This window comes from Camellia sinensis, chromosome 14 (assembly GCF_055761805.1).
Source record: "Camellia sinensis isolate YWXY chromosome 14, ASM5576180v1, whole genome shotgun sequence".
Lineage (NCBI taxonomy): Eukaryota > Viridiplantae > Streptophyta > Magnoliopsida > Ericales > Theaceae > Camellia > Camellia sinensis.
This window is the reverse complement of record NC_138974.1, coordinates 75,471,545-75,487,440: the sequence shown is the minus strand read 5'-3', so window position 1 is coordinate 75,487,440 and position 15,896 is coordinate 75,471,545.

The window sequence follows — 15,896 nt, the reverse complement described above, 5'->3', positions numbered from 1 at the left end:
TGGTTTCCCCACAAGAAATTTTTATTAAGCTTGTCAATTTGCTTGCACACACTTTGGGAAAGTTTGGTTGTTTGCATGATGTAAGAGGGTATGTATAAGGATATAGACTGTACAATGGTAGTTTTTCCAGCCAGGGAGAGAGTATTGGCTTTCTAGTTGGATAACTTTTTCTGAATTTTCTCCAAAATATTATTATAAATGCCTTTATCAACTCTGCTATAAAGGAGAGGCATTTTCCCCAAATTTTGAGTTAGGGCTATCCCACAATAGTGACTCAGCTCTCTAGCCTTTCTGCTAACCATATTAGGAGAAATGAACATTTTAGACTTAACGCCAACGATGGTTTGAGAGGAAAATAAAATAAAATAAAAATAAATAACAGATGATATTTTTATGCAAAGGTTTGCCTCTCCAATGGCTTGAAGAGCTCCATAATTATTGGCCTCGGAAAGCTCACTACACACTTGTCAATGGCAGAAGTCATTTATCTTGCTATTGGACTGTTTGGAATAACTTTTTTAATAAATTAGAAGTTGATGGTCAAAAAACAAAAGTTAAAAAAACTGCATATGGGTTTCTCTGCTATAATCTTTTTGCAATAATCCTAACAATAAACTTGTAAAATTCTATAGCTATAATTTGACCACCCAATTAATTATCGTAAAAAATCCAAATCCAAAATACCCATTTTTCAATTTCCAAATAATTAATTTTTTTTTAAAAGTTTATTTAATAAGTAGAAGAAGTTACACCAAATATTTTGACACAAACTCTCAATCATAACTATCTACATAAGGAGTAATGACCTAAAGTTTTTAAAGACCCGAGACTAAACATTAAAATGAGTCTTTATTTAAGAATTTTTAAATTTTTTCCGGACCTTAAGCAATAGCCTAAGTGGCTCAATGATCTATTCACATCACATTGCATCATTCGAAAAAAATAAAAATAAAGATCTACTCACATTGCACGTAAGAGATGATATAAAATGATGATAAAAAATCAGTAACATATAGTTCTCTCTAACCAAACACGACCTCAAGTTTCTTGAGATTTTCTAGATTTAAAGGTATACTCCCATTTGGTCAAAGCCATGAATAACACCAACAGAGTTGTTTAATTCATTGGAAAAAGCAAACTTCCAATAATTAAGCCGAGCCCCAAGGCCTTTTTTTCCAGGCCCCCCCAAACACATTCTTATATAGGGGGCTCCATTTCAAGCCCATCATAGTCCATGTTCAATAGAGAAGTAAGAGTGTAACATCCAAAACGCACAAGTCAAAGAGACATGGATAAGAGAAAGTCATGCATTAGCATGACTGTGTTGGTATTTTTTCATAATAATGAAAAATATATAAAATAAATTAAATAGAAATTATAAAACAATTATTATTATTATTTATTATTAAAGAATGAAATATACAATAAGTTATAGAACCAAAATATATATATATATATATATATATATATAAGAATAAACTAGATTACACCATGGAACATATTATAAGATGGATTCAAATGGACATATAAAATAATATACGAGAAATTATTTAAATTTAAAACTTTGAAGAACAAAAGATAAATGATGCAAATCGAAGCCTATGTGATATCACAATTTCTTTAAAATAGATTCACCGCCTCCGGTGGGTGTTGGAGGGACGCCGGCGTTTGTCTCCCAGGATACAACGGTCGAAACCAACTAATGCAGATGCACCATTTGAATAGTTTTGACGAATTTGACAATGGATGCACTCTCTCTAGCAAGAATCAAATGAGGGGCAAGCAAAAGAAGATAGGAAAAATTTTCTTTTGTATAAAATAAACATCTCTAACTTTTTTTATCTCAAAACACCATCTCCATTTTCCGTCAAAAATCTCTCTAATTTTTTTTTTTTTGGGCAAGTTGGAGGGGAAAGGCCTCTATTTATACAAGTAGGGGAATCCCTAACCATGAAGGCTATACATCAATAGGGTCATCAAATACCATTAACCAAGGCCATCAAGTCTAGCCATTAGGGCTAGAGTTACAAAGGTTAAAAATTGTGGCCACTAATATGGTCATCAACTCCATCATCAAAGATGAGAGTTACAAAGCTCTAAACCTCTCATGTGCTTAATATATACAAACAAATATGTATATAGTGATGTTTGAATAAACCAACTAGATGGGTCACAAAATGGATACTAATGTTGGGTCGCAACCCGATACAAACCTAATTCTCAAACACATGCACAAGCTAAGCCCAACACAACATAGCTTAGCCCAAGCTTAAGATTAAGTCCAAGTCTAAGTCCAAGACCAAACCTAACACATGCACATGCACATGCACAAGCATAAGTCTAGGCCTAGTCCAAACTAAGACTAAGTCTAAATCTAAGCCCAACTTTTTTGATACCCATTTTATGAGACAATTTTCATTCACAACTCAATGGTTTCGGTTCATTATTTTTATATTGTAATCTTCTCATTTGAGAGAATACAAAACCACTCAAAACCACTGTAGACACCCTATTTTTGACCACCCTTAAGACTTGGGCGCCACTAATTGATTACTTGATGATGAGTTGTACTGTGCAAATGTTCAATTTCTTCAGTAAGAAGAGCTCTAAATCCTAACCTTACACCCCATTTTGGACCAAAACTATTTTGACCAAAAAAATTTTAGACCTCAAAACCCTCTTTTTGAAAATATTTTTCCTAAAAGTTTCTACGATGTTCCGAGGCTCGCATTTCGTTAAACATTGCACTTTTCGAGAGACCGAGCAAGGACAAAGTGGAAATAAATGGAAGAGAGGTGAAATCTTTGAAAAATATTTTTTAAACATCTTATTAATAGGTTTGGATTTGAATAGAGTTGGAGGAGAGGAAAGAAAACTAGTTGGGGAAGAAGTTGGGCTTGAAACCGTTAAGAGAGAACTGGGCAGCCTTACTAAATTAGGCCTATCCTTTTGTACAGGTATAATTTAGTTGTAAGGCCACCACCATTGGAAAGAGGACTTCCAGAGCTTCATTTTACACTCAAGAATCTCCTAAAGCCGAGTCCAGATGAAGGAGATATGGCTGTTTGAAGTTAGGCATCAATCCGATTAAGACTAAAATTGAGCAGCCTTCACTAAAATAAACATATCTATTTGCACACTTATAATTTAGATGTGAGGCTACCACCATTGAAAACTAGACTTCCAGGGCTTCAATTTAGACTAAAGAATGACCTGAAAAGGAGTTCGGATGAAGGAGATATGACTATTTGAAGTCGGGCCAGGAAGTAGTTTTTGTTGTGGCCGACAGGTGGCCATCAATCACCATCTGTGGACGATCGGCCACCGCTGGTGGAAGGCCGGCCACCACTTCTGCCTGGTCGGCCACTGGTGTAAAGTCCAGATATTTTGGCCAGTCTAGCTGTCCTAATTCATATATTTTCGATGTGAGGCTCATATTTTCTATATATACTTGACATTCTCTCTTGGTTTGAAGGTTAGAAACATTTGAGAAAGGTTAGAATTTTTGGAACAAAAATATATATCTCGCTCTCTCTCTCTTGCAAATTTGTGCATATTAGCCTACATACACTACACTTTTGCATATACCTCCTTAACCAAAGTTGTTCATCTTTGAGATGTGGTTTCTTGAAGCCTTCTTGGAGCTCTAGAAGGTGGTTTTGGCTTGAATTGTTCCCTAGAATTGGTCTTTGCTTCAAGAGGTATAACACTTCCCCTTTTACCTTGCTTTGTATACTTGTTTTTCTATCTTTTTTCCACAGTTTTTGGGTTGTTTTGGGCTATAAAAAACTCTATTTTGGTGGGCTAAAATTGGTGGTTGTAGGCCGTTTAAAGGTAGGGGGTGGTTCACATTTCTTTATTCTTTGTTTGTAAGGCCTTTCCACCTTTGTTTCCCACTTTCAAACCATCTTTTTTTTAGGCTTTTGAACACTAAATTTCAGAGTATTTTCAGTGTTGAAAATCACGTTTTGAAGTCTAAATTTAGAGGGCTTAGCCTCCCCTCCTTGTGTCGTGTTTGCTAGCCTAGTTAGCTCTATGTGTTAGCTTATTTTTCTAGCCATTTGTAGCTTAATTCCAGCATGTTTTAGGCTCTATTTAAGACTGTTTTGCCTATATTTTTAGCTCTTTAGTGCATTTGAGTCTTGCTTTGCATGCTTGTAGTGTAAGTGTCCTCACAAGCTTGGTGTTTTAAGGCTTTAGACACCACTTGTTTGAGTTGATTACAATGTTTTAGTGCTTTTCTCACTTAATTTCAACACTATTAATCTCTACAACCTCCCTCATTTCTTGACTTTTTTATTTGCTTTGAGGGTTGTTTCAACCTTAGGATAGTTTAAGTTTGAGACTGAGGTTCATACTTAATGGTTTAATCCTCTTTTGGGGGTTCATTACCAACGACATGACATCTCTCTCTTGCCTTAAACCACCCCTTGTTTGGCACTTTCTTCTCTTTAGAGGACTTCTCACCAATGGACTTAATTGGTTAAGGAATGGTTGGTAATCTAAAATGAGTAACTAAAAGTTGTAACTAAAATGGTGCAAGATAAGAAGTTGGTTGTGTCTTGTTGTGTTCAATCAGATGTTAATTGAACACAAGGAAAATTGGGACATTTCATACTCAAAGTGATAAAATGTGCCAAGTTTCCAAGGTCTCCATTACCCTTGATCATGCATGATAGGGTAAAGGCTTTTGGTCTTGTTTGTGCATTTATTGAATTTGTACATCTTAGTTCTTTGGCCATCATGAAATGAAATTGCTTGATTGATGGTTTAAGAGCTAAGTGTATCACTCATTTGAGATGTTTTGATGATAAGAAGAGATACACAATACAAACAACCTGTGAGAATACCCTTTCTTTGCTCTGTTTATCCTCAGTTGCAGCAAGGAGGAATAAATCAACAGTGACCGACAGGCCATCATCAGTAGCCGACCGGCCCCTTGTTGGCCACCAGTGAAAATTCAGCAGTCCTCTTCTGAGACAGAACAGAGTTGGTCTAGAGGTGGAAACCAATGCAAAGGTTGTGCAACAGAGGCTTTCCGAGGCAAACAGTGGACGTTCTTCGGGTGGAAACTGAGTATGCATGGACCTCTCTCGCTTCCCGGACTAGTTAATTAGTTTAAATAAGTCATTTTTCATTTAGTTAACTAGTTTAATTAGTGACTTTGTTGTAATTGATTAGTTGTACCTAATTAGTTTGTTTCGTACTGATTTAATTAGATTGATTAATTAACTTAGTTTGTATTGTAAATATTTAATTAGCTTAGAATAATTAATTATTTAATTGTTATAATTTTTAATTAGCTTAGAGGTAGTTTATTATTTATTCATCTATTTTGTAATAATTAGCTTAGCTTAATTAATTAGTTAGTTTCTTCATTCGGACCGTCCTGCGCGAGGGCATTAATGCTGTAATAACGTGTATGTCTTCCAACCTCACGTCTTTCTTCCTTTTATTTACTAGCTTACGATGGTTAGTTTAGGAGTATCATGTTTCGTTTTCCATTCATTTGCATCGCATGCGCCGAGGCTCGATGCATCATTCTAACTACATTGTTATTTCAATACTTCATTGAATACGTGCTTAGACTGTATACTATTTAATTGAATTCATATGCTATGTTTAGTAGCCGAGCCTATTTTAGTTGCATTATTGCATGCGTTGCATTAGACATTTTGTATAGTTAGGAATCATGCATATTTTTTCTAACTCTTTTGTTTTATCTTGACTTGGAGTACTTGGTGAGTTTTTAGTGCTTTAGCATACTTGCATGAGTGTGAGTGATTGCCATGATTCGCATGCTTAACATGAGGCTAAGTGCTTACTTGTTAAAATGTTTGAGTGCTTGTGGATGGAGACTTGTTGCTTGAATTGGAATGATTCAATAAATGTACGTTTAAGCCCACTTTGTTAAATGACAAATTCACAAACTTTAAGCCCACTTTGTTAAGTCGCAAATTGAAACCCTTTTCGAAAAACAAACATGAAAATTGAATTGTTCTAATTTAAGCAAACTAGTCTATACTTGTGTGTGTGCATCAACATAGTAATGCTAGTCTAATAACCAGAATCAAGAGCATATAATGTTGATAAAAATCATATCATGATTAATAGAGGCCGATCTTTGATCGAGCAAGCGGAGGTGCTCAATTCATAACCTTTCCCTCTCGTACCTAAGTTCTCGAACCAAAGCAATCTTGGTGATGACGGACACGTGGCCTTTGGAACGAGTCATGGGTTTCCTAAATTTTTCCAAAATAAAATATTTAGGTGGTGACTCTGTATCTGGAAAAGCAGTCCATTTTTGGCAATTTGATTCAAAATTGATTTTCTAAAAGATTTGCCAGATTTGGACAATATGAATATATGTGGTTTTGAATTTCTATCTGTTTACCGTAGGAATATTTGTTCAACTTATTGTTATAAACTGAAAATTGAAGGCCTTATTGGCCACAGAAATCGAAATTGACTGCGCCATTGTGATTAGCATGATTTTTAGAGCCTACGATGAAATTTAATTGAAAATTGATTCGGATCAAATTAAATAGATTAAATTAATGACATGGTGCTCAATTATTTAATATTAAAGAAATGTGTTTGAGAAAGAGCTTTTGAAGGGCCAATTTACAGCCTCAATCACTTTACTTGAGCTCAAGATCAGATTTTGTACCATAGAAAGAGAGAGGGTTGACTAAAGAGAGAGAGGATGAAGGAAATGGAAGATTTGAGCAAGAAACTTGAGTAATTTGAAGACGAACTCAAGATTTGACCATAAATTGGGAAGATTGAGCTTCTAGGTGAGTAATTGGTTATGAATTCATGAGTTTAATATTGTAATTTTGTGAATTCAAAGTTGAACGGTGATCAAGAACAAGAATTGTGTTGTGTTTGATGAGTTTGAAGTCATGGAATGCATGCATATGTATAATTGCCATGAACTTGTATAATTGAGCATGAGAAGTATGATCCATGTAGAATTTTGGTTAAAGTTCATGTTTGTGATCACCATTTGCACCATGTAAGTTGAAAATGGGAGTTATATCTCACATGCATGTACAATTCATGAGAGTATGAGCTTTGAATGCATGAATTTGTTATGTTAGAAATAAGCTTGGTGTAATTTGGGACATGTATGTGATTAATTCATGAAATTGAGCTTCATAATGTAATGAATTTGGTGTTGGATCATGTTAGTAAATGTATATGTGAAGTTTGAGTCATTATATGCAAGATATGTTGATTTGAATGTAAGTTTGAGGCTTAAGAACAATTCTGGATTTTTCAGAATTTGGCATGTCCGCTCGAGCGGGGAAGGCGCCGCTCGAGCCGGAAATGCGAGCTCCCAGAAGTTTTGCAGACATGGATGTCCGCTCGCGCGGGGATATTTACGCTCGAGCAGGGAGCCATGTAGTGAGACTTTCAGCTCGAGCGTCCGAATTCACGCTCGAGCGTAAAAATGAGGCAACCAGTACTTTTGCAGACCTAATGGGTCCGCTCGAGCGGGGACCCCTATTTCAAAAAATTGGTAAAGGTGTTCTGTGTTTCATTTTCTGTTCTCTTTCACTTCTGAGTACTCTTAGGCATGCATTGAGCATTATGAATGAATTAAAAGGATAGGAAAAAAGCCTAAGAGGGGTGTATGAATTAAGAACGGATTGAATCGTTTATGACCCATATGTGTTATGCAATGTATAGGGTCAAGCTCTAGGGCAAATCAACCAGTCGATCACTGTGAGTAATATCTTAACAAAGATATCTGAAGTATGTTATTTGTCCAACTGCTTATTTTCATATAAGTCTTGTATGTTTGTTACATTGAATTGGGGACAAATATCTGCTATGCCATGTGATTGGGTCAGAGGCCGTTGGATACAATTGATTGGGCCGAAGGTTGTTGGACATGGATGAATAGGCCAAAGGCCGTCTAATACGAATGATAGTTGGACATGAATGATAGTTTGACATATGAATGAATGGGCCAGAGGCCGTATGACATGAATGAATGGACCGAATGCCAGTCTGACATGAATGAAAGAATGAATGGGCCAAAGGCCGTTTGACATGAATGGATTGGGCCCGAGGCCATTTGATGTGTTTGGAACCGCAGTTACTTGACCTATATATATATACTAGATAGAGATATGAATTGGGCTCAAGGCTATTTGGTGCATGTCGTTCTAAATACAGTTCGTGTATATTCTTTATTCGATATTATTCACTGGGCTTTCGCTCACGCTCATTCATGTGTCTGTAGGTGAGTCAAGGGAGGTCCAAACCCAGCCTCAGTGAAGTTTGTGCGAAACGGTTAAGGTTTGGAAGAGTCAGCCCATATGTCTCATGCATGAGACTTGTTTCTGCCCTTTTTGCTATTTAATTATATTTTGTAATATTGGCGAGAACTTTGAATTACAGTTGTATATAGTTTTGATTGACTGACTTAGACTTGAATGATCCTGTATGTATAACACTTTGTGTTATTACATATCTTGATGTGAGTTATTAACATGTATATGTATGGATTGTTGATGTGCCATGTAAGCACAGCTCTACGGACAAAAGTTTGAAATTGCTTCCGTTTGGCCCCTTTACTCTGATGAGTTATGTCTGGATTGGTTTGAGGCCACAGGTAATCCCTTGATTACTGGCCGATTATGTCCTTAACCAATAGGGGCGGGTTCGGGCCATGACAATTGCACTTGTGAGATTAGATTTAGCACCGCAGGAGTCTGAACTGTAGGGTTTATTTCGATTTTCCGAAAAGGGGCACGAAAAAGTCGAGCTATACCCACCTCAATCGGCTGTTGGGTCTCATTTTAATTTCGAATTAAAGTTGCCAAAAAATCATTATTTTCCAACAATCCCTCACATGAATAAAATTATCCGAATAAAGAAAAACGGACAACGCTTAACAACAAAGACTCTGAGAGAGAGCACACAAAATAACCCTGTATCAGAAAAGGTAGGTGTTAGCCTTTAACCTTTTGTAGTGAAAGCTTATCGAATTTACTGGTTGACTAGTGAACATGATGTCTTGAACTGTTTTGCCATTTTTGTAAACCGAGACAATAGACGTCACATAGGAGTCATTCTAACCATTGTTCTTGTTCTCACTGGTGTGTCCGGTTTGACCCTGGAACATTAGCATGGTTCAGTGAGTGTTTTTAAAGAATTTGGCCTTGTCAATTCTTAAATAAGCTGCCCCACTTCGTACTCACATAGGTGACCTATATAAGGTATCTTGCTATACCACGATTGACTATTCACAGCACTTAGGTCATTAAAAGCATCAGCTTAACCTTCCACTCCACAGGTTATCACTGTATTAAGGAATGGGTAGGAGGATTTACCTCCATAGTGACTCACTTGTTACATGCAATTAGGTTGTCCCTTTGAATCTAGATCTTGGGATCTCCAGTCAACTAGGTTGGGTTTTTCATTCCAGTAACATTCACTAAAGGCCTTAACTCCATTCTTTTTGACGACTTTCTTACTAACTCTCGATTTAACCCTTTGGCTAACGGGTCCATGATATCGTCCTTAGACTGTATATAGTCTATAGTGACAACACATAAGAGTTACCGTCATAAGGAATTATGTCTTCGACGAAAATGTCTAGACCTTCCATCTGTGCCCTACCAATACTTGATTGGTTGTTCAAAATATATAAAATTGCTAGCACAAGTTTTGGTCAACATGGAATATTCTCAAGAAAAAGGCAAAGCCATTCAGTTATTTTAGTAGCTTTATCTAAAGTACTAAATTCCGATTCCATCATTGATCTCGTGATACACATTTGCTTGAAAGATCTCCAAGATAGGGTTGTAGCTCCAATTTAGAGAAAACATATCCACTAATGAATACGTAGTCTTTGTATCAGATATCTAGAAAGAGCCTTTGTACCCTTCTAGTACAACTGGATAGCAAGTGTTATGTAACCCATAATCCCGGGTGTAGTGTAAATACCTTAGTACCTGCACAAACGCCCTCTAAAGATAGGCGTCGGGATTACTCATGTATCTACTTAGTCTGTTTACTGAGTAGGCTATACATTGTAATAACCCGACCCTCGTATATGTTTTCTGGTATGCTTTCAGTCTCTTATTCTGTGCATTTACATGCTTACTGTGAAATTCCATGTGAAATTACGTTTAATTGAGTGAATCTTATGATTGTAGATTCATATCTGTCAAGTAAGAGAAATATCTGTTACAATTGTAATGTTCAGATTAGAAATTGAAAGCCTTAGAGGCTTGATAATCCGAAATTGACTTTATAAATGTGATGAGCATGCTTTTTAGCTCATAATAAGGATTTTTGTAAAAATCTGATTCGGAATGATTAAACTGATTGATTTTTGTTTAATCAACTTATATATATATATATATATGTTTCTTTAAACATTTGACTTAGAAGCCATTACACAAATATCTCCTGAGAGAGAGTTAGAGAAGAAGAACAAAGAGGAGAGAACTTCAACAAGGAAGAGATTGGGGAGATTGTAGAGAATTGGACTCAAGGTATGTATAATCCACCTTAAATAGCCTCTTTCTTGGACTTGTGTAAGAATCCCCTTTCATTTGTGAGAATTAGGGTTTGTGATTGAAGTTTTGTGTGTGATAATTACTTAATTGGAAAGTTGTACTTATCATTTGCTTGTTTTGGGAATTAATTTGAGCTATATGGAGGAATTACATTTTATTCTTTGCTTTTCCATGTTAAACTCACATGGTGATACATATGTATTGTTCATATATCAATGATAGCCATTAACATGAAAGAATTGGATTGTGTAAGGGAATTTAAGAAGGGTTATGATGCAATTAAGCTTGTACTCATGTTTATTGTGATATTAGCATTTGTGATTCATGTTATGGTGATAATATGTTATAGTATAGAAAAGGGTTCCTCATTCTTCCCCTTCATATTGAGTTGTTATGATGAAGTTGTGCCTTAATTCGGACTGCCCAAAACAGAGGCAACGACTGCACGTGCGGGGCTCATAGCCGCACGTGCGGGAAGCACCACCGCACGTGCGGAAAACAGGGGAACTCGAGGCTTGGCTACTGAAATAAAAGCACGTGCGGCCCACTTTCCTGCACGTACGGAGGGGGACTGCCGCACGTGCGGCCCATGCCGAAAAATTTCGTCTGCTTCATTTTCCTTGTTTGACCATCTGATATTACTAAAATCTGTATTTGATGCTTTTAAAATGGTTGTAAATTCATTAGAAGCGAAGGAATCTGATATTGTTTAAAAAGGAAACTGAACTAATGTTTGAACTGTATGTGTGTGTAGGTCACATACAGGAGGGGACTATCCCTCTACCACAACACTGTGAGTAATAGTGCGGTAGTAGTACGTTTTACTTAATTATTATTAATGTTCTGTTATTCGCAAGTTAACTATGTTAACCTATATGAACGATTGAAAAATCTGTGTACATCTGTATAACTCTGATATTAGTTTGGTCTGCTAAAGATGGGCCTGAGGCCGTTCTGTTATAAGCCATCGAGCATGGATAACTCTAAAGAAGTGGGAGGTGAGGACATGTTAATGCCCCATCGACCATGTTATGATCTGAATTAAATATATTTTAGGGCCTGTGGCTGAGGGAAGTGGCGTACATGTCAATGTCTCACTTACCCATTAATGTTCAGATAGCTGTTGATATCTGGGCCCGAGGCCAATCTGTAAAATCTGTTGGGCCTAAGGCCGTTCTGTATGATACTGGGCTTGAAGCCACTCTGTATAAAGATTGGGCCCAAGGCCTTTTGAAAATGTTTACAGAATAAGGTTAATCATATGACATCTGCTCTTATATACGTTATAATTCAGGTTTATTCTTTAAATCATTTAAGTACTATTATTCATTGAGCCTTGCTCACTCCGTGTTATGTCTGTATCTGTAGGTAATCAACCTGGAGGTCAGTCTTAACCCATCATGTCATTTCTCTTTTGTTAACTTAATGCGTCCAAGCACTTAGATGAAGCTCATTCATTTTGTGGAGTTCTTGCTAACCTTTTAGCTTTGTGCTCTAAGTCTTCTGTCTAATGTCATGAAATGTGTATAACCTTCTTTTACCAATGCTTTTGCTACACGCCCAATCATGGGGCCGAGTCTGTATATATGTATGTACATAATTGTTCTCATATGTATGTTCACTGTGTGTTTGTCTACCTGATGCGATGTTTGTGGTCCTGGCATATTAGTGATAGCTCAATGGATACTGTTTATGTTAACGATTGCTTTCGATCAGGCCCCATATGTTATGCAAATCGAATTTTGTGTCCGTTTCCGAATTGGTCATGCCCAAACTTTTAGAGACAAGTTTGGGGTGTGACATACATGGCCTTGTATACCTCATCAAATACTTTAAACTTCCAATGACCTGAGAATATTCTAGTTGAAATACACTCTCACTATTATTCTAGTCCAAATGTAGACTCAAGTCTACCGGTGTCCTCGACACACTTGTATCTGATTTACTAAATTTCTCAAGTATCTTATCAACATAATGAGATTGAGAAAGTACAATACTACCAGATGTTCTGGTAATCACATCTGCAAGGCTCATATTTTTCATATCAAACTTAGAATACAACATCCACTTGGTAGTATTGAATATCTTCTCAAGTATTCAAACCTTAAAGATTTATTCAACTAAATCTTCATCTAGGAAAGCTATCTGAATATCCATCTCGATGTATTTTCAGATGTCGCACAATTGTGATTACACTCACTATAACTGGTGATCACGTATCAAAGTAATCCAGGCATTCTCTTTGTCGGTATCCTTTAATAACAAGCCTATCTCATCAGCTTTCATTCACTTGTATCCCAAGACTTACTACCTATGCAAGATAAAGCCAAATTTTCTAGAGAAATCACAGCTTCAAAGAAGCTTTTAGCCTCACTAGCCACCATAGAGGTTTAACAAGATTTAGATAGAAAAACTTTAAAGTCCTAGCATATTAACATCTTCTAGGCTCATCTCTTTTCTCATGAAAATCGCTTCCTCAATTTCATGATTATTCTTGTGTAAATCTGAATATCAGATTTGTCCACACAAAAACCGATATGCACTACTTTATTGTGCATAACTGTTGAATACAAAGTCAATGGATTTTTAAGGCTTATTTTAACCACCTTGGGTTTAGGTATTGTTACCTTTTGCATGACACCCCTTCATTTGTCACCTTCTGCATGACACCTCCACATTTGTAGAATTTATACGAAGGCTTCCGGTCTCTCAAAAAATTCATACAGGGCCTTTAAACAATTCCATGTGTTACAATGATTATGAAACTCTCAAAATCATATTATAGAAAACATATTCCCAGATCGTCATTAATCGAATTAGGTCGTTCTTGAATTCAAGGCACCAAAACAAGTTTGGTCCAACATGTTACTCTGAAGCCAATAATCTTATTATTAGGAAACACAAATCCAGTGTTCAATAGTCTACTATTCGGAACTTCATAACATAGCCAATAGTCTTATCACTAGCATTACTAATTTCTCAGCATGTGGTCAGTAGACTTTTTAATACTAGGAATCATGATGTTTTAACCTATGACCAGTAGTCACTTTACTACTTTGAATCATAACGTCTTGACATAGGATCAATAGACTCTTACATTACTAGGAATCATCATGTCTTGACATATGATCAGTAGCCTCTTCATTACTAGGAACCGTCATGTCTTGACATGTGATTAGTAATCTGTTCACTACTAGGAACCACAATCTCATAACTGTGTAGCCAGTGGTCTAACACCTCCTAGAAACCACCAGTTTTCTATCTCTGTGATCTGTGATCAGTGATCTTGTACTCACTAGGAGCCACCAATATAAGAATATATTTAGAATTATAAAAATTCAAAAAATACATTCATCTATCCCAATGGGTTGTCTCATATTTGCTTTCAAGCAAAGTCACATAGCAATCATACATGCTATAATTGACACAAGGATAACATACTAATTGCCTCTGATTCATTCAAAGATATTATTATGCAATATTATGATTTCCTCTAATTATACTTGATCTCTCTAGATCTTCCTTTAATAGCCTAGCAAGGCTTAAAGTTGTTAGGTGGAACAATATTTTCTATTGTCACATTTTAAAGCCATTTCTGAAAAATCACAATAGAATTTCACGATTATGTTTTTTCAAAAACTAAACTTAACACTAGAAAATCCAAAGTCTGAAATTTAATTCAAAATTGATCTCACTATTGACCCAAGAATCGAACATGGTTAGGAAAGTTTTCAGGAAGAGTGGAGGGGTTACACCGGTCCCACTTAAGACTCAGTTAACCTTAGACAAAACTTTCAAGAGCATATTAACTCATAGTCCATGAGAAACAAATTTAGAATTAAGTTTTCCAGGGGATAAACTAGGTTAAAACAAACTAAGTTTACAAAACTTATAAGCAATTCAAAATTGCTATCAGAATTACACCACTCATAAAAGTTAACCGGTACTCCCGGAATTGAGCATATTATTTCTGAATAAAAATCAAAAATATTTTAGGTAATGCTAAAATTTGGTTTCTTTTCCTACAATACTTTGGAAATAATCAGATTATAACCAAAGACTTTCTCAAAACTTGGTTTACTACCACTTTGGGAATAAAAAAATTTAAACCCAAAGATTTCCTCTAACCACAAAGGTTTGAAACCAAATTCATCTTAGTTTTTGGGAATAATAAAATTAATCCTAAAGACTTTCTCTAAACCCGAAGGTTTATAATTTTTTTCCTTCTCCATTTCCTTTCACTATGGTGAAACTATTACAAATTAGAAATTAAAACTACTACAATAGGAAATGCAACTGTTACAATTACAAATTATCTAAATCTGCAAAAGCAAAGTTCATGGCTGCGTTCAAAATGGTCTATTTAGCCAAGAACACACTCCTTCACTTGAAACCATCTTTTTGAATTGCCAGCTTATCTTTGTATAAAATACAATACAAAAAATAAACTCAGTGCTCTATTCCATGTAAAGGGGATGTGTACAAAACTTTATCCATGTTGCCGCTAAACCTCCATGCTCACTGCTTATATACACACTTGGATACAAAATGAGTTAATAAACCAATAACTCATATAATGCATATTAAATAAGTAATTTAAACTATCACTCACATTATGTAATTTAAGCAGCTATAGATGTATTGCAATTATAAGAATGTCATGAGCTTCATAGCCATGTAATAATATATAAGACTATTACGGTCATAACATTGGCATTTCAACCATCTAATTATGAGTAAATAATCTTATAAACAATAGAGTTAAGTTCTAACAATACACAATAGTATTTGGAGTAATCCACTTGATTATACACATCAAGACATGGAAAAACTCACAACCAATACAACAAGTAATTAATAGAATGAATACAAAGTAAAGACATTATAATGCAAAATATTCTATCATGCACTAATATTCTCGTAGAACCCATCCACCTTATAATGCAACATAAATATTATATTTAGAAAAACCGAAACTATTTTGCTAAATTTTCTCCCAAAACAAACCTGTTTGGAGATTTTTATACCGTTGAAAACCTCTCGACTAGCCGAATCTCTTGAAATTCTCAAAAAAAAAAAAGAAGCTCAACTCTTTGTTTTTTTTCCAGAATTTAATTAATCAAATTAAATCGAAATTGTTACCGAACTTTCAAAACAACATACGTAATAAATCTGAAATAAAACTCAACATTAAAGCGAATATTTCAATTCATAGATATGTCCAAAAAAAACTGAAAGTCCAATCTTATTCCTTGTTCCATGCAAAGGTAATCATGTTTAAATCACAAATTAGTAGTCCAATTTACTAATTCCAATTTATTTTATTTTGTATTATATATCATCCTTTCTTGCTTA